This window comes from Chelonia mydas, chromosome 8 (assembly GCF_015237465.2).
Source record: "Chelonia mydas isolate rCheMyd1 chromosome 8, rCheMyd1.pri.v2, whole genome shotgun sequence".
NCBI classification, from domain to species: Eukaryota; Metazoa; Chordata; order Testudines; family Cheloniidae; genus Chelonia; species Chelonia mydas.
In genome coordinates, this window is record NC_057854.1 from 57,286,610 (window position 1) to 57,314,399 (window position 27,790).

At 38.9% G+C, this 27,790-nt stretch overlaps 1 long non-coding RNA gene across 1 annotated transcript in view; it reads left to right on the forward strand.

Annotated features, from left to right (window-relative positions):
- The first annotated feature begins 918 nt into the window (after nucleotides 1-918).
- LOC122461494 overlaps nucleotides 919-27,790 on the forward strand; it is a 91,866-nt gene continuing 64,994 nt past the window's right edge. The window contains exon 1 of the long non-coding RNA XR_006283425.1: nucleotides 919-1,040. This is a non-coding gene — a long non-coding RNA (uncharacterized LOC122461494). The remainder of the gene's footprint in view (nucleotides 1,041-27,790) is intronic.

A 27,790-nucleotide genomic window follows, 5' to 3' on the forward strand; every position in this document is an offset into this window, starting at 1 on the left:
TTCTGTCAAAACAAATAGGACCAGGATTTGGCTCGGACATTGTCTGTGAGATTTTCAAAGTCAATAGGGGCTAAATGCCTAATTGCAGTTAGTGCCTTTGAAAATCTTTACTGTTATCCTTTAAGCATAGGTACATATCACCCTCAGATGGTAAGGTGACAAAAGCCCTACAAACACTGGGGATGGGGGAGAAGAGGTGGTAACTTAACTATGTAAATGTTTGGGTAGGGGGAAAGTAAGAAAGGTGTGGGTAAATATATTACTTGCACATCCAAAATAGATGGTATTTTGCTACTGTAATACAATAGTGACAAATACTTTCTAAATGGTAAGATATTTTACCCTGAGACTTGCTCAAGGTATGAAAGCATATGATAAACAAACAAAAGTAACTACTGGCTGCAGAACTACAGAAGTCAAATCTAAACTTCTTGCTAGTCTTCTTTAAAAACCAAAACAGAATGCTGGCATTCTTAGTGAATCTTATACAAGGGTTTTGCTCATTTAAATAAGCATAGAGAGCAGTTGCTTTTTGGTCAGTTCATTGTCTTGGATCTTGTATTTACAACACTAGCAGTATTGTAGCTGTCGGAGCCAGTGCAGACAGATATACTGTTTCCTTCCGGAGGCCTGACTTGTTAGAATTGAGTGAAAGTTTCTAAGTCCATGAAATACTGTGGAAAACATCTGTTTCTCATGATGTTCAGCTAGCCCAGCTTTAAGTAGTTGTCTGGGAGAAAAATGAGTATTTCTAAATAGGGCCAAAGAGAGAGAGCGAGTGCACATTTCCTGTCAAGATGTTTTGTTTTTCTCAGCTCTATATTGCTTATTACTTGACTGCTAATGTGGATGTGTACTGAATGGAGAGGCCTTTAAAAAATATTGCTTTGTGGACATAGGAAACAACCCTGCAATGAAGTCTGTACCTGGACCCCTGGACCTGCCTGGGGCCTGTCACAGGGTGAGCTGGACCGTGGGCTGGGTCTCTGCTATACCTGTGCCAAGCTTACTCCACTTCTCCAGGTGAAGGGATGAGTAAGGTAAGAGATCCCAGGGAAAGCAGATCTGGAAGGGGATGATTCACTAAAGGTCAGGAGAATAGCCAGGAAAGGGCCACTGGGGTGGTCATGCTGAACATGTAGGAAGAGACCCTGGGAAAGAAAGATGAAGAAGTTTAGATTATAGGCCAAATAGCCCAATTGTTTAGGGTCTGAAGACTGAGGGGTTATAGTAAAGGATGGGGTGTATGTTCCCTCTATGCCACCACCAGCAGGAAGAAAAGACTAAAGCCCAGAATTAGAAACTGAACCCAGGTAATGGGGTAAAGACTGGGGTGGGAGAAGACCGACCCTGGGAGCAAAGGCTGTGTCCAACAAGTGTTTGGAGTGTTTCTGTTTGGACTCTGACTTCTGCTGGGGAGGACTTTTGTGGAGGGCTAAGTCCCAACAGCAACCTAAGTGCACTGGGAGTCATAGATCCATCAGAGAGGGAAAATTGAAGTCTGACATTGAGGGGAACTGAAGCAATGAGCAGACCTAAAGCCAGACCAGGTCGGTCTCTTCTACAGGGTCCCGTTGAAATCAATAGGGATCTACATGGGGTCAAATGTCTGCCCACATGGAACAACATACCGGACTGGTTGCTGTATCTGGCTGAAAAGCCCTATATGGTACCAGTGTCTCTTATTCTTTTCCTAAGATATAGGTCAACTTAAATGTTGCAGTCAAACTAACAAAGAAGTGACATTTAGAGCTCTTAGCTGTTCAGTTATTTGGACTGAAAAAAATAAATGTTTGGCAAGTAGCCAGAGAGAAAGCTTCAAAGGTGTTTTTTAAAATATGTTTGAATGAACCCATTCTGGGGCTAGAAAGAAACTAGCAAGTTAAGAGAAGTTTCAACAATAATCACAGTGGCACTTTTGGTCTAAATGTTGCGGTGGTGCCTGGAGTAAGCTTCATAGAATACCTCAGTCCTCAATCTCCACAGCAGCTTGCACCATAGGTTTCTACTATGAGTGAGATTTTCAAACATACTGCAGTGGGAGCAGTGTTAGATTATGCAGAGAGCTTCTGAAAAATTCTGCCACCATTCAGTCCGGAATCACCCACAGTCCTTGCATTATAACCCTTCTTTCTCCCACTCCCAGGCCCACCTCTGGCATGGTCCCTGTGTTGAAATTTGCAATGATGTGTGGGCATTTAGTATAACATTAGCTAATGGGTATCATTCTCAACTTGCCTATGCTGGTGTTAATCATGATTATCTCCATTTAAACCAATGAAGTTGCATTGGATTTATATAAAACTGGTGTATCTATACTTTAATTAGATATTTTTCCTCTCCCCTTCTTTGCTATATTTTTTTCCAACAATTGCGCCCAAGCACCACATTGAACCCTATAACTTGGCTTAGAATCTGAGCCAGATTTCCACATCTATGATATTCATGAGGGTTTGAAATTAGTGAAACAGCTTTGCACAGTGTCCATAGCAAGTTGTGCAAATAAAAAAAAAGATCCAGTGGGACCTCTGTTCAGCTATGAATTATTGAGCTGATTTATTTGAATTAAACAAGTTTGAATCTCGCCATTAAATGGACTAATACTTAGAATGCCCAGGAAAAAAATGAGTTCAATGAATTTATGATAAAGCAATAGTGTTTTTGCTATTTGCCAGGCATGTCACTCGGGATGAGGTTATTGCTGATTAAAGGTGCTCAATTCTCCAGTTCAGAAATCGGAATGTTGTCAAACAGTTATGGTCTGAATAAGCCCTCATCTGGTCTTGGATGACCTCAGTCCAAAGAACAACCTGGACAGAAAAAACACTTATTATGGGAAGCTCAGAATGATGGTAGAAATCCCTATCTTGTAGGCAGAAATCTGACTTACTGGCATCTAAAATGCGGATAAAACTGGAAAGCATACTGGAGACAAACTTAAAGTAGGAAATGCCAGTTAGAAGTGCTGCTATGGGCAGCATGCACACAACTGTATAAAAGGGAAAGGTGCTTAGAATTGTGTAAGGAGACATCACATCATATTCATATAACATTTTTCCTCCTGAGGAATCAAGCCCATGATTGAAACACCTTCCGATGATTTACACCATTTGAGGGCCTGGGCCAAAAGTATTTAAATGGGCTCTGAGCCCTGATATTTTGCTATGAGCCAATGACCTTCCATTGTTAGGTATAATAGTAACAACAACTTCTACTCTGAGATGAGGTTAGGTGCTGGGAGAAAGGAAAACAAAGGTAAAAAATGGGAGAAAAGTGAAAAGGGAGGCGGGGGGACCAGTCAGGGCCAGAAGTGAGGAGATAAGTAGCAGAATGTATGTATTGGGAGAGGAATAGAGTAACCATTGTCTAAGATAAAGAGCTGAAAATAAATATTTGTTCATGAAAAATGCTTGCAATTTACTTTTATTACACAAATATCAATCAAATTTCAGAATTCTCAATATCTGTGATGCATTATAGGAAATAAATAAAAAATGGGGGTCATTAAATAGTCGGGGAAATGATCAGCCAACCTGTTCACGTATTTTAAGGTGCTTCTTGGGTTAGCTATGGGCACACCCTGATTCAAAACACACACAAATGCTTGTCCAACAATAGTCCTCATATATGTTTCTGTATTAGGATTAGTGCTGGGCAAATAATTCTTGGATATTTTTGTCTGTTTTTTGTTGTGCATAAATAAAAATAAGACAAATCACGGAGGTGGGGGGGGAAAACCCTTGATTTGGGGCTAACCTAACCATCAAAAGGGAAAACAAATACAAATACTAGTTCATTTCATTTGAAGGTGGCTATTCACCCTTTTTCTCTATTTAGTTTAATCTACCTAAAATTTGAAATGTTTTGACATCTTGTTTCAAAACATCCTAAAAATGTTTCACTTTTTTTGTTTCGGTAACTTTTTTTTACCTTTTCTCCTTCCCGCCACCCCCGAAACATTTTCCCAAATTTGACCACAATTATCAGTTTTAGATCAGCCTCAAATTGCATTTTTCCATGAATAGTTTATTCATTTTTTCCCTCTAGCTCTAGTTAGGACAGCTCTTGACAAAAGAGCAGGATTTCATAGAATCTCAGATCCATAAGGGACCATTATGATCAGTGAGGCTGACATGCCTAACACAGGCCACAGAGGGATCACTTGGTGAAATCTATCTAGCCCCAAAATTTTTGATTGAGCTGAGCATAACTCTTTAAAAACATACCCAGTCTTGATTTAAAGATGCCAAATGATTTTTACCACAAGAAAAATCTACCACATTTATTAGTAAACTGTTCCAGTGGTTATCTATCATACCTTTATCTACCTGATACCATTTTAGAATGGTAGAAATATTGACAGATTTTGTATTATGATAGCAAAAAGAAACTGAGATGAGATCAAGGCTCCATATTGCTAGACACTGGACAAATACAGAAGAGAGAATCCCTGCCAGAAAGAGCTTACAATCAGAATAGAAAGGGTAGAAGAGAGAAGATCTTACTATCCCCATTTTAAAGATGGGGAATGAGGCAAGGAGAAATTAAGTGACTTATCCAAGATCACACAGGAAGAGTGAGACAGAACCAGGAACTGAATTAAAATCTTCTAAGAATTAGCTGAGTGCCTTAATCACAAAATCAACCTTCCTGTAAGCAGTCTACAAATTAAGCATTGAATTTTTGTCCCTACATCAGACAAGCAATTCAGTGATACAAATTGACCTAGAAAGTGCTACATGGTATCAGTTTGCGTTCGAATAAATTATCTAGAGTAATGAGAGAGAGTTTGGTTTTTTTTCCTGTACAAATAGTGAATTTAAAAAAAAATAAAGATGATATTTAAATGTGCTGGGAAACAGTTAGCATTTTTCTTTCAAGAAAGATGAGCAAGGACAAGATTAAAACAATCAGGTGCAAGACTGGAGGGGGAACATGTTTTCTATTTGTGGTTCTGTGATGCTTCCAGGGAGTACCCAGGACTGTGAGGTACCTCATTGCCACTTTCCCTTAGCCTGAGGAAGCCTTGACAGTGCCTGCCAGGGGTCAGCTCCCCAACTCCACCAGCCAGAGGCAACACAAGCAATCCCCTCTCAGCCTTTGCAGGCTCCCCTGTCCTCTGCAGGTAAGCAATATACGCGCCACACCCTGAGCATGAAAAGTTTTCCCCTGGAGCATCCAGCCTCTGGTCTGCTGGATACTCACAGAATTCACAGATCTGGTATTCCTAAAGGGACAGTACACCCCATCCTGACCTCAGGATCACCACTCCACTCAACTTGCAACATTTAGATTTGTTTATAGTGAAAACATGTAGACATTTATTTAACAAAGAACAGAGATTTGTGAAGAAGCAAGTAGAATTAATGGAACCAAATGGCTACATCAAAAATGAAATCATAACACACTTTCTAGAGCTTAATTTAACTAACAAAACATTTTCTTGTCACATACAGGTTAGCTCAAACAGTCTCTCTACCAGCATTAAACAGCGAGACTGGCTGTAATCCTCCATTCATAAAACAAGACAGCTGACAGTTTGTCCCTTAGGTGAGGGATACCTGGGTGTAAATCTATATCCCAGATATATTTCCAACCAACCATTGTCTTCACTGGTAAATATGGTAATCTCTGCTGCTTGTTGTTGTTTTTCTTTCCCCTGGAGACTTTTCAGACCCTTGATTAGCATTTTGCTCTGTGTAAATAGGTATTCATTGTGAAGTATACAATACTCAGTTGACAAATAGCCAGACAGGCAAATAAGCATCTCCGGCCTGAAAGAAACTTGTTTATCACCTTATGGTGACCAGCCCCAACTCTCAAAGTGTAAGAACATAATTTTGAGTATATAAACATAACTTCATACATATTATCTATGGATACATTTTGCAATGACTATATCAATCATTGTGACATGACATCCTTTGACAAACTACTATGTAGCAACCAGACCTAGGGGAACCCTTTAATCCTATATACCCCTGTGACTTCTGCCAGTTGACACCAAGAACTCCCTGGGTCACAGGTTCTATTTTATTTATTGGATTGAAGCAACAAGTGATCAAGAGGGTTTTTAAAAGTTCATTTGGAAATGAGCAACTTTGCTTCATATTATGTAAAATACCAGTATGGAGCCAAAGATTATTTTCAAATTTGCAGATCATGTTTTGAAATCAGAGAATGCATTGAGGATTTTTTACTTTCTTTTTTTTTTAAAGAACATATTGTTTATGTAAAACTGATAGGAACCATTTGGAAGAATTGTATTCCAAATGTTAAAAATAAAAATGACTTAGTGCAAGTGAAACTTTTTATTCTGTACAATACTAACCCTCTTTTACACTTTGAAACATAATTTAAAAATAATGATGTGCTACATAATTTTAAATGGCTTCTCTGGTCACAGAATAGTTGTTTTCCAAGATGGCTTCTATCTCCTTACACTACAGATCCTATTAATGTTATAACTGTCACTTTTTACAAAATGCACTTTTTTTTTAGTCTAGGAAAAATAGCAGATAATGATTAAAGTGTGGGGAGGATGGAGAGGGGGAAGGGAAATTATGGCTATGGATGTTGTCTCCTGGCTCTATCAAAGGGAATGGGAATGAGGCAGACAGGCATAAAGCAACTTCTGCTGGTGGTTGCAGAGTACGGTAATGGGGTAATAACTCTGCCTTCACCCAATATCCTTTAGAGAAGCTAGTGCCTAGCACAGTGCAGAGGCAAAAGGGGTCAGTGTCCCACACCCATACAGGGCTGGGCATGTTCTAGCCAAGAATTTTAAAAGATAATGTCAGAATGTAGAAAAAGTAGAAACAAATGTCAAGGGACGAGTGTATGTTCAGCAGTGTGTTGCAGGAGGAAAAGGAGAAAGGGTTGGGTAAAAGCTTACTCATAAATTGTCCAGTCAGTAAAAGTCATTGGGTGACTTTTAAAAAAAATGCTAGATGGACTTAAATGTGATTGCAACATTTTAGCAGATGAAATTTAAGAAGGCATTATCCAGTGTTACCTTAGTGTCACTGAGAATAGAGTTTGACTCATAGCACCTAGCTTTTACCTCCAGTGTCAGTGAATGCCACAGGATGACTACACTTTGTGTGAGTATATTTTGCTTTATAAGTTTTAACTGTACATATCCTTAATTTTATGTGGCCCCTTGATTTTTTATTATAGGCTAATTGGAGGAAGAGAGATTTGATTTTACTGTTCCCTTCTGAATTTTAACAGCCTCAGTTAAGTTCCCTGTAACCATAATTTTAGGTTTTAGTAATATTTTCTCGTGTAAATCCCGCACACATCTATCCTAAGCATCTTTACTCAATTTTTGTCGAGCTTTTCAATTTTGGCTATATTGGTCTTAAGAGCAATCCAGCAATGCCTGCAAACTGTATGGAAACTTTTTTTAAAAACACCGTTACAGAGGCTCAAAGCAAAGTAAGTGGTCATCGGATAAGTGGGACAGTTCTCTCATGGATCAATAAATGGTTAAAAGAGAGGAAACAAAGGGTAGGAATAAATGGTCAGTTTTCAGACTGGAGAGAGGTAAATAGTTGTGTCCCACCAGGGATCTGCACTGCAACCAGTGCTGGTCAGTGTATCCCTAAATGGTCTGGAAAAAGGAATAAACAGTAAGGTCGCAAAGTTTGCAGATGATACAAATTCACACCCAGGTGAGAGGCAGCATAAGGCACAACTAAGACATGTGTTCAGGCTGGGTTGGATGCTATTGATGGAGTGGCTGTGCAGGGATGTAAGTCCTTGTACGGCCTTTGTACTATGAGAGGTGGGGGTCCTCATGCCAGCATACCGGTATGGAAAAATTCTGTTGAATTTAATAAGGGTGAAGCTGTGATTATTTTTGAAAAAGAGCCTAAGAATTAAGCACCCAAATCCCCTTCAAATGGAGTGACACTTAGCTGCCTACCTATTTTTTAGGTTCCTTTGGGAAGAAGAAGAAGATGGGGGGCAGGAACAGGGAGAGAGTTCCAAAACCTATATGGTTATAAAGAAATTACTCTTAAAAACCAGATCCTTTGCATAGATTGTATGATCCATTTTACAGCACTCTAGTAGGGATATAATTCTATAGAAAGGAAATCTATTCATAGAATCATAGAATATCAGGGTTGGAAGGGACCTCAGGAGGTCATCTAGTCCAACCCTCTGCTCAAAGCAGGACCAATCCCCAACTAAATCATCTCAGCCAGGGCTTTGTCAAACCTGACCTTAAAAACTTCTAAGGAAGTAAGTCCTTTAGGATTCTTCCTTAAGAAGATGCGGGACAGGAGAAGGTGTGGATTAGGGCAGGGGTTGTGTGGTCCACATTTAGGGTACATCAAAGCAGCATTTGGGAGGTGTGAATCACGGCTTGAGTAGATATACAGGCCCTAGCTATGCAGTGTGGCTGTTCTGGCACAGCTAATGGCTCAGGCTACATAACCAAAAGGTCAACTAGGTATTTGAAATAGCATGATGGTCTAGCCTTCGGTTGGATTTCATCATCCCAACCTTCTCTCTCCTTTGTACTTTGACAGCTTGCTTACTCACGCTTTATGAGAGTGGAGTGAATGTATCCTTTTTGTGAGAATTAAGACTTTTTTCATCATGCCTTTGTTTATGATCTAGTTGAAGTTCCATGTGGGACAAACCTCCTCATCTGAAGCCAAATGTCAAAAATAAATTTTTTATATATCTTCCAAGTGTCCTTTTTTGCCCTTAATACTGAAAGATAAAACAGTTGAATGAAATACAGGGGTGACAGAAATATGTCTGAGTATGGTATCACAGCAAGCTAAAGGTCAGATAGACAGATCTAACAAGTAACTAGATCTGTCTGGAACATGTCTTCCTGCTACAGAGTATCTATTCTATGCAGTGTAGATGGTCATAAATAAATAAATCACCATATAGTGTAACTGGTCACAAAAAGAGCATCGGAATATCATCAATACTTTTAATGTAGTTTGATTTGTAACCCTTATGAATGCAATCCAGAATAATTTCCTTGTCTTCAGTAACAATAACACCAATATCTAGATCTCATATAACACATTTAAGCAGTAGTTCTCAAAGTGCTTTACAAAGAACTCCGTATCATTACCCCATTTTACCACTAGGGAAACTGAGATATAGAGAAGTGACTTGCCCATGGACGACTCCAGAGTTCTGGTCCATTGTCCACTGCCTCCGGTAGTTTTTTTTTTTTTTTTTTTTTTTTCCTGTTGGAAACTGCTTATATGACAATATCAAAATGTTTGGGGGAAAGCATTTATGTAGATGGAAAAAAAATCAGTGCTTTGTTGTGACTTGTATATAATAACAACATAAAAGTCAAAATAATAAAGTAAATATGAGGCAACTTGATAGGGTCCTTTCAATATTTGTGATCCCTGCTTCCCACACCCCAAACTATTTAGCAGGAAATTTTGCCTTTTCATTCTAATTCAGGACTTTTTTTTGCCAATTTTCACCCACACATTTATTATTACTATTGTTCCCAATCAAGATCCTGGCCCCCTTGTGTTCGATGCTATACAGTCACAAAGACAGCTGCTGCCCTGCTATTAAGAATTTACAGTCCATGGTCCTGGTCCTGCAAAGAATTCCACCTTTGCTCAGTGGCAGTAAAACCACCAGAAAAAAAAATGATCCCTTTTCATTCCCCTTGAAATAGATTTATTTTTAGAGGATTTTTTACTAATTTTCTCTGCAAATTAAACTAGAATACAGTACACAGATGAGTGGCAGATTTATCTGTATAATAGATTGAGTCATGTAATGGATCATCTAATCCCATTTCATTGTTGAAGTATGGGTTTTCTGTTAATTTAACAGTTATATTCTCCATACTTTCCACTGGGTATTTAAAGCATGTAAATGTGCACCCTGCTTATTGAAAATTATAGTATATAATAAATATATTCTTGTAAAAGCTCCATTTTCTTCATTGACATTTAAGAAGGCCTAATGATTTACTTATCCTTTCATTAATCAAGCCATCAATGAGTGAAATAAACTATGCTCAATAACTGCAGGGATTTACCAGAGTAAGGATAAGTGTTTGAGTTTTCCAAGCCATTGCTTATAAAAATAATAATGAAGTACTTTCATTTCCCATATCAACAAAAGTTCTCAAAAGGACCCAATCTATTTATATAAACCAGCATTCATGTCTCAGGATGAATTATGCTATCTCCTATACATTCTCTGTCACTCTTGTAAGAAATTAATCAATAATTCATAAATTTCAAGGCAAGAAGGGACCATTGTGATCACGTAGTCTGACCTTCTGTATAACACAGGACATGTAACTTCCCCAAAATGATTCCTAAAGCATATCTAAATAATCGAAAGGTACTATTGATATTCATGACAATAACTCAAAGTCAGAGCTGGTTGAACAGTGCAAAGAAGTATTTTTTTTAAAAAAATTCAAATAAAGCCCACAATCATTTGGCCATTAGTCACCTTTGTTTACTTCCCTCAAACATTTAAATCAAATGAACAATTTTTGAGTGAAAAAATATTCACAGACACAGAAAGTGATATAAATGCACATTCTCACAAGTTTTTCTGCTGAAACTGTACTGCTAGCAACTTTGAAAATTCTGGGGCCAGAATGGTACCATGTGATTTTAGGCAACCAATCACACAGCACAAATGGGCCATTACCAATAACAATTATGCAAAGCAATAGTATCGGTGAATAGTAGACTTCACAGACTGAAATTTTGATAAGCATGCAGTGTATAATTTTTTAATAAACATTCATTCATAAAAATCAGGGTTTTTTTGTAGCTAATTTGTCTAATAAACTGCTTCTACTGAAAGGTACATCAGAAGATCGCTGCTGATGCTCTTAGGGTCTTGCAGTAGTGATCTCATAGTCAGGGCTCCATCAGAATTGTCTGTTTTCCAAAGCCTTTACCTCAGAGTCTCACCTTTTTTTTTTTTCGTTCAGAAGCCTTTTTTTTTTTTAAATAGGCCAGGGGGCTTTTGAGCTAAATTTCATTAATTAATATTTGTGTGGAATAAATTCGAAAATATATTTTTGTTTGTGCCTGTCTTTGGGGAAATTTGGAAAAACGAACACACAGAGGGGGAGAGAGAGAGAGAGAGAGCCCCCTGTGACTGCCTGAACAGTAACTTGTATCATCAGAGATAATGCACTCAGTACTCACTCGCTCCAGTTCATTTGTATGCTTGGGGAGAGTCACCAGTGCTTTGGTTGTCATGTACTGGGGTAAGTAACACTGTTTCTTTTCAAAGGGTAGTTGTTTAAATAAATCCATTTACTCATGTCTGAGTATCAGTGATTTCACAGGAGAATTTTTGGAAGCATTCACAATCTATATTAAGTTCCAGTACACTTCAGCCAACTTTTCACTGATCTGGCACACAGCATCCACCCATCCATCTCCTTGCTGGTCATCACCTACAATGATGATCCTCCATGATTCCTTCTATAATAAATTTCTCAGGGTTCTTTCCATTGCTAAGCCTAAATTTAATATGTAAGCTCTTGTCTACTAATTGTTATAATTTATCTGTATGTTGTTGTTTTACCAATCGGGGGCTGTGGCTTTCTGACTATTTACCTTTTTTTATTAAGCAGGAAATTACACATATTTCCTAACTTCCCGAGTTTTCTGTTTATACAATTATTTATATGTATCTATATATCATTTAGAAGCTGCAGTGAAACTGAAGTTGCATTAAAAAGAACAAAAAACAAACATGTTTTGTTTGAATATAGTTTAGTTTAATTATTTTACTTTTAATATGTTGGGCAACATCTAGTGAAATATGGAGCTTCTCAAAGATAACGACAAAAATATGCACTGAAGACAAATATATAAGTGCTTCATTATTTCAATAGCTCGTGATTTTTTTTCTATTAGCAAACTACGGAAAATCATAAACCACAATCTTCATTTGTTAAAGTTGCTCTCATCAATAAACTAAATAATTAAAAAAATTGGAAACACAAAGTTAAGGATTAAAAGGAATTAACAGGTTACAGAAAGTCAAACACCCGTCAATTAGGAAATGCCAGAATTAACAGTGCACGTGCAATCTTGATTCATCCCCCCGAAGTGCATATGCATTTTCATGCATGTCTTTGGGTACATGCAGAAGTAACTACTTGGGAAAAGTCTGCTGTAAATGATTGACTTGGACTTTACATGGAAGCAACAGTTCACAGTGAAATTTAGTGCTGTCTTTAGATTTTGCCAGTTTGTAAAATCCTCCTAAAGTCCTTTATGCCAGCCAGGTAACTCTGAAGCACAGCACAGCTCCATCTCTGCCCTCAAACACACATTTCTACACTAGGGGAGATTCCTTCATGGCATGTGTGTTAGGGGGCTTATTCCTTCACCCACTTACTTCCCTGGTCCTTCTTGCACGAACGGAGAGCAACAATACCCAAAGTCCAAAGGTGCAAACAATTCGATGTTTATTGGAGTGAACTTCCAGCAAGCATGATTCCAGTTTCTTTCCTTAGTGTCCTCCTTCCCAGCTCTGACACCACAGAGCCTTACACCTGTGTCCCTATTCCCATTCCTGCTCTTAACCAAACATGATTCCAATTTCCCCACACCCATTCCCTGTTCCCATTTCCCCTACCCACACCCCACCCACTCACTTCCTGATTGACTGCACACGATATAGTAAAACTTGAGTTCTGCTTAGCTATACCTTAACCAATCATTTTCCTGAAATTTAACTAACCAATCCTAACATACTGTAACATGATTATGTAACCAATTATATCCCACCACCTTAATTAGTTTACACCCAGCAAAATTAATTATACAGCAGACAGGAACAATCACAGAACCAGACAGAGATTATACAGACAAACAATAGCAAAGTGGGAACTATAAAGACAAAACAATACAGAAGTGAGGATTTCACATCCCAGCTATTGATAAGTGAGTTCTTGCCAGACAGGATGCTATCAAACTAAGTTTCCTTTTACATCTTCTAGGCACTTCCTTTTCTCTAGAGGTGATAGGAACTATCAGGACAGGATTGTATTCCTAACAGCCCAATAGCACCTTCTTTCAATGTGACTAGTTTGGAATGTGAGGATATGACCATTCGCTTCCCAGCTTATGGCTGCCTCTGTTGCTTAGCCAAAGGCCTTAGCCTAAGCACAGGGCCTCAAACTGTCACAGTAAGAGAAGGCCCTTACACCGGCAGACAGTGATTTTGATTCTTTCTTTTGTACCTCTATAACTAGCCAAGTGATAAGAATACACCTAAATTCTTAGAGTATAGGCCTTTACAGACAGGCCTGAATATCTATATCCTAACAATGTGAATCCTTGGTTGCCTGGTATATGGTCCATTTACACTGCTCTAAAACTGTAAACAAGCCATAACATGGACCAGGATACTTACCTTTTATTTTTTGTCTACCTCTGTGTCTCAGATTTTGATACAATTCTGTCTGTTTTGCTTCTTTTATTTTAATGTTTCAAGCATGTTTGATGATACTGTTATGAACTAGAGAATGCACATTATTTGAACTCTAGAGGCTTTGCTATATTTTTATATCCACCTCATTGCATGCTAATTGTATGTTTGGAACAATGTGAAAGCCTTTCCCTGGCCAAAATGATATCTGAGTCCCTTTGGATGCATTAAGCAAGGGTTGTTCATTTTATATTGAAATATGAATCCTTCAGGGGCTGTAATAACATTGATCAGCTTATAACTTACCAACATAATACCCCCCCAAAAGGTGCCTGCTATAGGAAATGATGGAGTTAATTTTCCTTTAGACAAAAAAGGTTGCAGCCTAAGACTAATTGCTTGCACGTGTTCAACTCCAGCTAGAGGCTTGAACACATAATTGGTTTCAATCAGAGCCCAAGACAGGTGCTTATAAAAAGCCTACTGGAGAGTAACTCTTCCTTTTAGAAGGTGAGTTAGAAATCTCAAAGGCAATTTTCTTCCCCCACTGAAATAAATTGCCTTTACACAGACTCCCTCGGTGTGTATGTCTCCCTACTGGAGTAGTGGATCAAAATGAGGGGAGTTAAGATGTTGGGACATTAATTTTGCAGAAGGTGTTGAAACGGAAATTCGTGTGAGACTTTAACACTTCACACTGATTTCCCCCCCCCCTCTTTTTAGCCAGTTACCAGAAAAAGAATTAATCAGTCTTCCAGCAACGTTCTGTGTGAGCAACAGTTAGGGTAATAATTATACATAGTTAACCCTTTCTTCTCCCATTGCAATACTGTCATGCTCTGCTTCTTTAGTTCTAATGTTGAATATTTCAGGGTCTGATATTTCAATCTCAATTGCCCTGGGAGATGAGTGCCCATCACTTAGATAAATCAAGTTATTAATATTTAGAAGTGAGGGGGTAGTAACAGTTTCCTGTGGATATACCAGATGGCTTTTTGTAAAGACAACACATGAAGTATATAAAAAATTAAATAGGGTTTATATTTGCTGACCCTCTTAATGCTAGCTAACGACTAGAGTAATCATTCCTTTTAAATAGTGGCTATCTAGAGGGAAATGAAGTATTTTCTGTTTCATTTTAGACTATGTTGTACAAAGTGTGGGCAAGTGGAATGCTCTTGGTGGCGTGTTTGACCAAATATAATATTTATGGAGATTCTCCTCATAAAATTATGGACTGAAAAATAGTGTAATCTTTTATTGGTGGATCACATAACTATTCTGTTAACATAGGCTGGAACCATGCCAGGTTTGATCCCTAGTAGTTCAAAAAGTCCTAGTCTATTTTATCAGATACAGAAAAAATAGAACCTCCTCTGTCTAGTTTTAACAGCAACGGTGGTAAAAGAAAAGGCGGGACTATAAAACCAAATAGAATAAGAAAAATGCTGTAGAAAAGAAGAGGGATTTTTTTTAAAGTGAGGGCACTAGAAAGAAGAGGGTTTTGTTTTGTTTTATTTTAAACAAAATAATGTTGATTATTCTATTAACCCTCTTGATTTAAATTCAGCACAACTCCGATATTTTGCACTCAGGTGAATGAAAGATATGCTAATAGAACAAATTAAGGAAAGCTAAAGTAGAAAAGGTTTATAACTTGGAGATTTTTGTATGGCCTGATCTTAGAAGCTCTTCTTACTGGATGCCAGTCACATTGAGCTTAGCATAGGAAGTGTTTGAATGGCTGGCCTGCTGGTTTATTAAAATCCTAGAATAACAAGATAGGAGCTAAATTCTTCAAATTTGGTTGCCTAAATAAAGGTGGTCTGACTTATTTGCTAATAATCTGTGGTTCATATTGCTTATGGTGATTGCTGGGTCAGGTATCTTTGAAATGAAGATAGGACTAGTAGGACAATAATCACAATAAATATTTAGCACTGTCACTCACTTATGACAGTTTCTGCTGTTGGTGCCCTCTGCAGCTCAGTCATGGAGCTTCTCTCGGCCTCCTTATTTCTGCAGCTGTAGAGGCTAATTACAATTCTTTAGAAAACATTAGCATGCACCCATATTTGGCTCCAACGCTGCCTTAAGTTACGGCTTTTCTTCAAGGAAGTAGAAATTACTGATGGTAAGTAACAGTTAAAATAGGAGGTAACAGTAAATTTGCCAAAGAGCCTTGAAGGCTGAAAATCCAAAATAAACTTTCAGCAAGTCAATGATGTAAGGCAATATTGTTATAGAGGAGTCTATGTAATCATGGAACAATCAACATGAAACATTCTTCCTCCTCCAAAAATCCCTATAATTTTTCTCCAATCTTTGAGGCTTAAGTATGGAAAAAATAATATAATACATAATTAAGAATCATATATGATAGCTAATCTTACCAGATCCCAGTGATTATCCAATACTTTTATGTTGTGGACTTTAAGAGTGTGGGAGGTGAAGATTATTTTATAAACAACCTCCCTTTCTAACCAGTACCTTTCCTTCAGCTGCTATAGTGCTTGGTTATAGTCTCCTTACCAATAAACTAGCTCTAATATGATGTGCATAGCTATTTTGTTGTGCTTATCTGTGCTCTTTCCTCTTCTTGGATGTAGAAATGTACATTATTTACTATTATTTCAGCATCTTAGGTTAACACACAGCATTACAGGCAAGGACAAGTTCCTGCTCCAAAGGCTGACTACAAGATATGTTGTTGGTGGAGCCTCCTAGACTTCAAAGGGACTGCACAGCACTGTGCTTGAATGGAGTAATTTACAGGTCTTAAGGTCCTCCATCCTTCTCATTGAGGATGAGGAGAGTTTTGCCTTTGACTTGAATAAAGCAGGATCTAACCTGACAAAGAACAGCAAGGGATGATAGACAAGAGGGGGTGATGTCATGGGGAAGACTTAGAGAGAAGGTAATTGAATTGCATTTGTTACATATATATTTTATTGTTTCTTCCTTCCTCCTCTCTCTAATTTATCACTAAAATTTTGGACCTGGGTCCTGCAACTGACCCCACACCTGAAGCCTCATCCTCTTTGAGGGTTATGTGGGCACAGGAGCCTACTTGTGTTAATTGCAGTGTTGGGAAGCCTTAAAGTTATGTGTTAATGGACCGACCCTGAGCTGATATAAACTCTAATGGCTCCTTTGTCTTCAAGTTCAGGATCTGTGCCTTTCAGTGTGAAGAAACCAAGTCTGTTTGTAGGCCAAAAGCAGTAGGTTGGAAATCGGTACAGGAAGACTAACATGAAGTGGATGTTTTTAGAGGGATTAAAGGAAGGCTCTCATTCCAGGAGCACAGCCCAAGTCTTCTAAACAAATTAAACTTGATCTGAAGGCCCTGATGTTTCCATCCATCTGCCCTGAAACATTTTTCAAACTAATTCCCAGGGTTGCTAACAATAGTTCATAAATTGAACCTTTTTTTTCTAGGGAGAGTGTTCAAGAGTAATTTAGTAAATCTGCTTGGAAAGAGATGCTGACGTCCTGAGGCAGGCTATCAAAGGATTTTTATTTTTTTTTAGGTAATTTTAAAGAGATTAAAAAGTGGTCTTGTTTTTTAAAGAAACTATTCTATTCCTACATTATTTGTGATGCATTTTATTTAATAATTTAACAAAACCAGCCTGGCAATATTGTATTTCCCTGGAGGTCAGGCAATGACTTAGGAATTATCTTAGATTGTTACAGCTCCAAAGATGCATTAAAATCACATAAGATGGTAAATCCCCAAGTAATGGTAGTTTAGCATATGAATTTTAGTATTCTTTGAGACCTTTTTTGATGGAGAATATTATTCTTGTTTATGAAGGGCTCCATTTGTACCAATAAGAGGTGGATTCCTTATATTGATTAAAACAAACTTCCTTATATTGGGTAAAAACAAAAAAGAGAAGATTTGATGAATTGTCATCCTTTTAGTCTTTAATTTGGATTTCATAAATTTGTTTTAAGCTTTTGGTTTTCTAGGAAGTTGAAGAATCATGAGCTGTGAGAGCTTCTGATGTGGAAAATGAATGATGATTTTTTTGTCTTGTTTCTGGAATGTACTTGATTTGAGTTTTAAAATGTCTGTATTAGGCATGGGCAAATGGTTTGAAGTTAAGTTTTACAAAATTTGTCTTGATTGTATAAAACTACTGTGCTATAATAATTGCATTTCTCTGTGAAAAATCTTTAGGCCCAGATCCCACAAATAACTTGTGAGTAACTTCATGCATGAGAAGTCTGATTGATTTCACAGTTGGGGACTCATTTATTATTGGGCTAGTTCTAAATATCTTGTCAGATGAGAAGTTACCAGTCAAATTCTGTGTAGACTTTATAATCCATGGAGATTACCATAATTCAGTATGATCATTAGCTGTCAGTCAAAAGGACATTTGGGAGGGAGAGGGGAAAAAGGGATGAAATGACCCTGAATTTCTCTTGGTGCGGGCTACTAACATGAAATCTGAGGTATAAAGTTATGTGATTACACTTTTGCATCAATCCTCTCTGATGTTTTACTGGGGAACTAGTATTAAACCCACGAAGGTAAACTGAACAAGTTGGTGGCTGGACTTTCTCTGTCATGTCTACAAACCAAAGGGGCGATTCTGTAAACTGTTTCATGTAGATGGAGCCCTACACTAACATGAAATCTCATTGACTTCACTACATTTCCATGCAGGAAAAAAGGTCAACATTTACAGGGCTGAATCCTTGGCTTTTAGAGGCATTGGACTGTGTTCAGTCTGTCTTATACTGTGCATTGTATAATGTAATTTAAATCTACTGAGTAATCTATTAAGTAATGTGCTTTCCCTGAAGTCAAGGCATATTGCCAAATCTTCTAGGCAATTAGAAGGAAACAGGATGAAAACTGAAATGAGAAAAGTCACCCATGGATATGAGATTTGGAGGATATCCTCCATCGATTGTGAACAGTTTATACCAAGCTGGACATATGGCTAAAAAACTCATGAGGGCAGACTTTTGAGATTTTTAAAACTTTGTTTCCAGCTAAAAGTATTGGAAGAACAACATTCTCTAATGAAGAGCTCTGTTTGGCTCAAAAGCTTGTCTCTCTCACCAACAGAAGTGGGTCCAATAAATTATATTACCTCACACGCCTTGTCTCTGTAATAGTACATCCTCAGTTTTGTTTCCAGGATTTTTCCAGAACCTGTAACTAGAGATGCTTATGGAAAAAAAAAAAGTTGTAGAATTTTCAGAAATGTTTGGCTTGCTTCAGAAAGTGGTCAGTGTTCAGGATACATGATCCTGGCTTTTTTGACAAACCAGCTCATCGCCCCAATGTGACTTGTATCACATTTGTTCTCTTATTTAAACTTATTGACCTGAAGTATTAGAAGCTTTGTGGAAATGACTAGCAATCTATTTTCAAAATCCCCAAATCTCCTATATTTGTAGCCAGGTTATGCAGATAAATATTACATATTCACATGATATAAAATTCATTATCCTAAATCTGGTCAAGCTTAGACTGTTTGAGATTGTTGAGAATAACATTCAAGATCTTGTTTTCCAAAAGGAAAAAATACAATCTATCTAAAGCAATTTTATGCAACTGGTTAGACCGTAACTAGAAACCTGAACAAACAATTGTCTCTAATGAGGGCCCTTCAGAAATCTTTGATATCTCTGCTGAATAGGAGCAGTAATCAGACAGTGAAATGAAGATATTGTAATAAATGTGCAATGATTTTTTTTATTTTTAACTAATGCTTTGCCACTACATTCAATAAATTCAGTGTATGTTTCCTGAAAAAAACTAAAATCACATCCAGATTACTGTTAACAGAATCTTAAGTGAACTTTCACGCTTTATCATACAAGAAAAAAAGAGGTGTGATTTTTACACTTTGCAGTCAGTTGAAAAGGGTTTCCTAGACAGAGCTATGTCAAACTTCAATATTGAAATGCAAAGCTGGAGACTTAGCTGGGCCTGGCCTGATTCAGCTCCACAGAAAAGCCTTTGAACCAGGGATGATGGTTGCAGATGGAATCAAGACAAAATGTGACACTTTTTCCTAAATTTCACTTGGCACTTTGGATTTGTTTCAATGCAAGCTCATGGCATGATGGAGGACTGTATCAAGATCAACTAAGGGAGACTCAAAGATACCTTTGAATAAAAATATTAATAAAAACTGAATGCTAGACTGTGAGTTATAATAAGAACCCCCTTACATAGGCTACTCTGATATTGAGTCTGAATATTCGGGGTAAAAAGGGCTACTTACCTTCTTGCTCACTCAGTGGAGCTGGTCTGGGGACTTAGTTCAACTTCTAATCCCCTACTTTTACTGCTCTGAGTAGCTGAGCTAGCACAGTGAGGGAGGTAGTAATGCTCAGTTGAATTAGACTCGCAGTACATTAATAACCCCGGGAGAGAGAAGGAAGCAGGGAGAGAAATGTGTCCCGGGGAGGGGGTGGGGGGGCGTCGTCGTCTGAGCAGCAGTGTTTCATGAGGCTACGCCTGAGCGGGTGCAACCACGCAGTGGTTACACACTACCCAGTGCTTAGGGCTCTGCCTAGTGTCAAGATCTAGCTCTGAGGTCTGCAATAAACTGCTGCTAGATGCAGTCGATTTCTGAAAAGGGAGGGTAGTTTATTCAGATGCCATAATATATGTATTCTTTTTCGACTGATTGAAACTTTAAGAATTTTCCAGTTTTTACTTCATTAAATTGTTTAATGAAGATTATACTTGTACAAACAACCAAGAAATGTACTGTTTGTTACATTGTATACGTTTTGAGCAACGCTAGCGAGGAAAAAAGATGAAAAGCATGTTGGAATTTGCTGACTTGTTGAAATCCAAATGTTCTGAGGACCTGGTTTAATTTCTAAGGGGTTCTGGTGATACACAGGCAGGCTTCCAGGGAACATGGCTCCAGAGCAGCTCCACAGGCAGGGAGCTGTCTCGGAGCTGGGGCTCCATTTCCTTTCACAAAGAATTTTGTTCCAAATTGAAACACAACCAACTTTTGAAAGAGCACTATCCAACTGAAAACTCTAATTTCTTGTTTTGAGAGATGAAATTCCATTAAGGACTATATTAACTTAAGTTAAATGTGCTTCTGACATAGTCTAAGTAGACATACAATCGGTAAGAAATGTTCTTTTCTGTTCTGGGATCATTTCAGAATCAGCTTGAGATGCGGATTTTTTTGTCTGTCTTTTCCTCATAAACAGTCTCTATCACTGATTTTCTTCAGATCTTTTGGAGCTGATTGTCCTATTTTCAAAATTTAGGGAACAAGGTAGAACAAAAATGATAGTATATTCTGCTTTTTGATGATCTTTAATTGTTAATATAGTTCTGTACTCTTTTTAGAACTTTGAACAATATGGGAGCCTTCCTTTAAGATACTGGGGTCTCAGTGACTACTTGCAAAAACTTGATAAGGCTCTATAAACACTTGGTGAAGCTTCTTACCTCTTAATTTTTTATATTTAGGCCTTATCTTTTATATTTAGGCCTTATCTAAATGGGGGAGTTGAGCACTTGGTGTAGCTACACCAGTGCAAATACCCAGTGTGGACATGTTTACTCCACTTACTCCAAGTACTCCCATTAAAGTCCATGAGACAATTTGAGGATTAAGGTGCTATCAAACATAATTAAGGTTGTCAAAATCTGGACCTTAATTCTGAAAAATTTTATTATAAGGACAGAGTACAACTTAAGAAAGATTTACAACTAGAAAAACTAAAACAGCAAGTGTGGTAAATACAAATATGTCATCAGTGATCTGAATTGCACAGTAGTTATTTTTATTTGAACTACAAACCATTCTTCAGTTCTGATAAAATTCCAACAGGTAAAATAAAGTGCAAAGGCTTTACCCAAAACATACCTTGTCTGACTAAAATTTTTAATTCCAAAGTAGATATAATAGGTTCTCTTAAACAGCTTTCTCTAATTTCTCTTCTTATGGAACTTTTTATTATGAATCTGTAAAATATCCAGATTCAAAAAGCAGATCTCCTAACTATGCAACAGTACAAAATTGCAGCAGTTTCTTTACAGAACACCCCACCAGAGGACACTGAAGAGCAAAGAATCAGTCATTCGAATTACTCTGTGAATCACAGCGTAATAAATCTGTAGCTAGCCTTGGGTGCTTCCATTCCCCTATCTACATGGTTCACCCAATTGAGACTACATATTTTGATATGGCTTATTTTTCCTCTTGCTACTACTTGGTTTATGTAAAAGTATAATCTCTGCATTTATTAATAAAGCAGAAGAGACTAATAGCAGCCTGTTCTGGGCAACACACTTGAAGAGTAACTCATTTTTGCAGCATTATTACACAAAGCCCAAGCACTTCCTGATTATTTTTAACCTAGAAATTGGATAACATAAATCAAAATGTATTACTAAGGCTTTAGTGCCACCATCTATATTTTAGACCTACATTGTAGCATATAACTGGTTTTTGAAAACAGCAGTCACTAAACAGTATAGTTGCCTTTATCAAGTACAATGTATGTTTGCGTGTTGGTACATGTGCACAGCAATGAAGTAGGCCTGGGTATCATGTTAGCAATGAACCCTGAGACAAAAAAAAGTCCTGATATAAGACCAAAAAGCTAATTAGTGAGCAAACATAAATATACACACTTTTAATCTTTGGAGAATTGTACCAGTAAATATTTATTATGTGATGTTCCTGTATTTTTATTGCTTTTGTTTAAACTACAGTTTAGGAGTGAAAATGTCCCCCAGTTCTATTACAGACCCTCGTACAAGTAAACATTGATTTAAAATTCCAGTGTCTATGTTCTCTGAACCTCCACCAATCAGCTGCTTACAACAGCTTTGGTCTTGTTTTGTTTTCAATTTTCTGCGAAGTTGCTGGTTTTGAATGGTGCAGATTTGACATCTCTCAAGATTGATGTCTTCCTGTTTACCAAATAGGTACAGCACAACTTTTACTGCTGCTGCCTACCTTTCAGTGTACCTTATCTAATATTGCAGTGTCCATCCAGTTATTTTTCTCTCAGCTGGAACTGCCAACCAATGTACCAGTTGTAGTGGTGGCATTTGTAACGTAAGCAATATGCTAATAATACTTGCGTCTGCATTTCATTTTCCCTCAATACTGTAATGTCTGCTTTTCCATTCCCTGAGAGAGCTAAACAGGTGAATAGGCCCCAACTGGCTTTACCTCAGGCCAGATAATGTTATAGAAGAATACACCCACACAAATGTGTGTGATTTGTCTTCTGTAGGGAGTGCATATCCAGCTTTTGCCATTATGATTCACCATCTGTAATGGGGGCTACAAACCCAATTGTGAGCTGAGCGGGAGGGTATCCTCTTCTGTCTGCCAGCAAGCAGCTTGACCTCACCCACATCAAGCTACCAGAGCTGCCAACCATGGAAGCAGGCACTCACAGCTGTGTCCAATAGACAAGGCCTACTGTAAAGGAGAGAGTGCAGAGAAGGAAGAGGAGGCAGAAGGGCCTAGGACAGCAAAGGGGCACATCCCAGCACCAGGCTGCCTCCCCGAGCACAGCTAAGAGACAGAGGCAAGATTCTGGACTCAAAAGTCAGAGTAAAGAGCCCCCCTCCGGGGAACAAACTAAGGGGGTCCCAGCAAAACAGCAGCAACCCTCCAAAGGACCAAACCAGGAGACATTGACACCATCTTAGAATCATATTAGTTGTGTTGCTGTTCTTCGACTGTTACTAAAGTCAGAGCTGTGTCTCTTTTCCGGTATGGTTGACCTAGAGGCTAAAAAGTATCTTTCTCTGACCTAAAGCTTGCCATTGTGATCATGTCTTGGTAACTTCAAGACCACATTGCTACGGTGCTTGAAAAAGCACTTGAAAGCTTAGGCTACTGCATTCTATACTAGTTGATCGCTTGAGTGGAATGAACACTATCGCTATTTATCACCTTTTTGTTCTGTGTTTGTACAGTGCTAGCCCATTGGGGTCCTGCTCCATGACTGGGGTTCTCAAGTGCTACAACAATACACCTAACTCATTAATAATAATCCTGACAACCTTGCTGCTCCTAACTAAAATTGGAGGTGTTGCCTGTGCTCTATAAAGATGAGTTCTCTGTCACTGTCCCATCACAGGAATCATATTTTCCTAATAGTTTCTGACATCAGTTCTGGAATTAAACTCCCCTCATCAGCAGCCTTTGCTATAATTCAGTTCCTTTTACGCTGATCTCTCTAGCACTGTTCTACAGCCTGAGGTTGAGCCTCGTGAGGACACAGTAATACTAATTTGTTTGGTCAAGCTTCAGTGAACTTTATTGTTTAATATTGGGCAGTTCTTGTTATGGAGAAGGGATTCAGTTGTTCGGTCTACTAAGCAGAAAGCCTTATTTTTTTTTGGTCTAATGATAGACTTGTTGAGGCAAGGCATCAATGTGTCTAGAAATGGGTATCAGTATAAATAAACAAATGTGACTCCAGCTCCTCCTGGACAGGTATTGAAATCAACATGCTACCACTTGTCAATTTCACTCTAGGGAGCATAAGGCTAGCATGGATAATGGATGGTGATAGTGACAAATATATGGAAGATGGCAGCTAAGAGCATGTACAGTACAAGGCTAGGAAAATACCCTTTTCTCATCACAAAAATATACATGGTAGAAAACTGAAGACCTACTAAACCAGGATGATTTTTTTTTAAACAAACTTCTGTATTTTTTTTAAAAAAAGTCTAGCAGTGTGCAGAATCCACTGAGCTACAGTTAAAAGAAAGGAAATTATCTTTTTCCAGCTATGTGAGAACAAATGTAATTAGAGATGTCAATAAATGCAGAAGCAATGTGAAAAGGAAGGGGGTAGAGAAGGAACCTATCATTGCCTTGCTTCTGATTCAATGAAGTATTAATCAGTCTTCTAATCACTAGCAATACATCACATAACACTTTATTCCAAATGCAGACAATTATGATCACTTAAGTTCTATCTGAAATACAACATAAATAGAAATATTTTATGACAGCACCGTTGCTGCTGTAAAATTGAAGGTTAAGAGAGTAGAATATGTAATGCTGTAAAACTAAACACTATACATTGCAAATCCCTTTAGTCAGACTTCAGGGACACTGGAAACCTTCCAATAAACAGGCTTTTGGTGAGCAGGGAGAGTTAGCCAGGCTCCCAGCTGTGTTGTGCTTAATGGTCTCCCTTCCTGAGTGTGGAAGAATCTCAGGACATCTATAAAATCCCATAAGACCAAACTGAACTTGTTTTTATTTGCTAAGTTGAGTTAAATATGGCTGTATTGTACTTCAAAATGTGAAGTTTGGGGATTTTTGATGGGCAAACTGGCAGGCAGGTGGTGAGGAGGAGGCACCTAATCTGTCCTGTCCTTCTTTGTGATGCCCTCATCCTTCCTCTTACAATCTGGCCTATGAAAAGAGAATTTAAGTTCTCACAATACAGTTTCTACCCCAAACCCCACACAATTCAAGCTCTGTTGTCCATCACACACAAACTAAGCTCCTCCCATGCTTTCCTTGCTCTGCTCTCTCATGTGAGTTCACTTATATCACCCAAAGTGATTGCTTTCTGTTTAAATTCCCATATCAGAGCTGGAATAATGCCATGTGACTTGGGTGAGAAGTCATTCACCACAAGTGTGTAGTTGAAGATAGTCAAAGAAAATGCCTCATAGGCTGAAATATATTCACGAAACAATTATGAACAATTATGTAAAAATCAATCTGGGGGTCAGACAACTTGCAAATGGAACAAAATGCTAAATCAATCAGGTGATTTGTTTGCTATGAATACATCTCCTAGCTCTGGTTATTGCTATGCTACATACAATGGACACTCAGACTTCACCATGACAACATGGAAGTCGTATCCTCCTAGTCTAAATATGTATGTCCTTATTGCCTCCCCCTTTCTGCTGCTTGCAGTGTAGGATCTAGTATAGAGGTGAACAGTTTCAATTCTATCCAGCAAAAGTAGCCAATTTGTTAAAATGTTAATAATTTTTAAAACTAACGAAATCATACTGAAGTTGAAGATAATTATACTTTGGTTAATAGGAGGTGGATTGGGTTCATGGGAGGACACAACTAATTGAAACACTTGACTTGAAAAGCAGTGTGTAACCCAGATAAAGAAAATGGAAGGAAGTGCTTAGGGTATGTCGACACTATGAAATTAGGTAGTTTTTATAGAAGTCAAGTTTTAGAAATCGATTTTATACAGTCAATTGTATATGTCCCCACTAAGCGGATTAAGTCAGTGGAGTGCGTCCTCAATGCCATCGCTAGCATCGACTTTTGGAGTGGTGCATTGTGGGTAGCTATCCCACAGTTCCCACAGTCTCTCCTGCCCACTGGAATTCTGGGTTACGCTCCCAATGCCTGATGGGGCAAAAACATTGTTGCAGGAGGTTTTGGGTATATGTTGTCAGTTGCCCCTCCCTCCCTCTGTGAAAGCAAAGGCAGACACTCATTTCATGCCTTTTTTCCTGGGTTACCCAAGCAGACGCCATACTATGGCAAGCATGGAGCCCGCTCAGCTCACCGCTGCTGTTGTGAGCATTGTAAACACCTCGCACATTATCCTGGAGTATGTGCAGAACTGGGCTAAGAGATGCCAGCATGAGGACGATTGTGATGAGGACATGGACACAGACGTTCCTGAAAGCACGGGCTGTGGCAATTGGGACATCATGGAGGCACTGGGGCTGGTTGATACAGTGGAACACCAATTCTGGGCCTGGCGAACAAGCCCAGACTGGTGGGACCGCATAGTGTTGCAGGTATGGGGTGATCCACAATGGCTGTGAAACTTTCACATGCATAAGGCCACTTTCCTTGAACTTTGTGAGTTGCTTTCCCCTGCCCTGAAGTGCAGGAATACCAAGATGAGAGCTGCCCTGGCAGTTGAGAAGCGAGTGGCAATAGCCCTGTGGAAGCTTGCAACACCTGACTGCTACTGGTCAGTCGGGAATCAATTTGGAGTGGGCAAGTTGTGGGCACTGCTGTGATCCAAGTAGACAATGCAATCACTGACATTCTGTTATCAAGGGTAATGACTCTGGGAAATGTGCAGGTCATACTGGATGGCTTTGCTGTAATGGGGTTCCCTAACTGTGGTGGGGCAATAGATGGAACGCATATCCCTATCTTGGCACCTGACCACCTTGCCAGCCAGTATGTAAACCGCAAGGGGTACTTCTCAATGGTGCTGCAAGCACTGGTGGATCACAAGGGATGTTTCATCGAAATCAACATGGGATGGCTGGGAAAGGTGCATGATGCTCGCATCTTTAGGAACTCCGGGCTGTTCAAGCAGTTGCAAGAAGGGACTGACTTCCCAGACCAGAAAATTACCGTTGGAATGTTGAAATGCCAATAGTTATCCTTGGGGACCCAGCCTACCCTTTGCTCATGAAGCCATACACAGGCAGCCTGGGCAGTAGTCAGGAGCAGTTCAACTATAAGCTGAGCAAGAAAGGTGGTAGAATGTGCCTTTGGACGTTTAAAAGCTCGCTGGTGGTGTGTGTTGACTAGGTTAGACCTCAGCACAACCAACATTCCCATTGTTATTGCTGCTTGCTGTGTGCTCCATAATATCTGTGAGAGTAAAGGGGAAACGTTTATGGTGGGGTGGGAGATTGAGGTAGATTGCCTGGTGGACGATTTTGAGCAGCCAGACACCAGGGCGAATAGATGAGCACAGCTAGGCACACTGCGCATCAGAGAGGCTTTGAAAACCAGTTTCATGACTGGCCAGGCTACAGTGTGATAGTTGTGTGTGTTTCTCCTTGCTGCAAACCCGCTCCCTTTCTTGATTTTAATTCCCTGTAAGCCAACCACCCTCCCCCGTTCAATCACAGCTGGCAAAGGAAATAAAGTAACTATTGTTTGAAACCATGCATTCTTTCTTTATTAATTAAAAAAAAAAGTGAGATAACTGACAAGGTAGCGCGGGTGGGGGAGCAGGGAAGGACAAGGCCACATTGCTTATTGTAGCCACACTACAAATCAAAACTGTTTGAATGACAGTCTTCTGTTGCTTGGGCCATCCTCTGGAGTGGAGTGGCTGGGTGCCCGGAGCCTCTCCTTCCATGTTCTTGGGTGTCTGGGTGAGGAGGATATGGAACTTGGGGAGGAGGGCAGGTGGTTATACAATGGATGCAGCAAGGGTCTGTGCTCTTGTTGGCTTTCCTGCAGCTTCAACAGATGCTTCATCGTGTCCGTTTGCTCCCTCATTAGCCTCAGCATCGCCTCCTGCCTCTGCTCTTCGTGCTCACTTAATGCTTTCCTGGTCTCTGCCACTGAATGCCTCCATGCATTAAGCTGTGCCCTATCAGTGTGGGAGGACGGCATGAACTCCG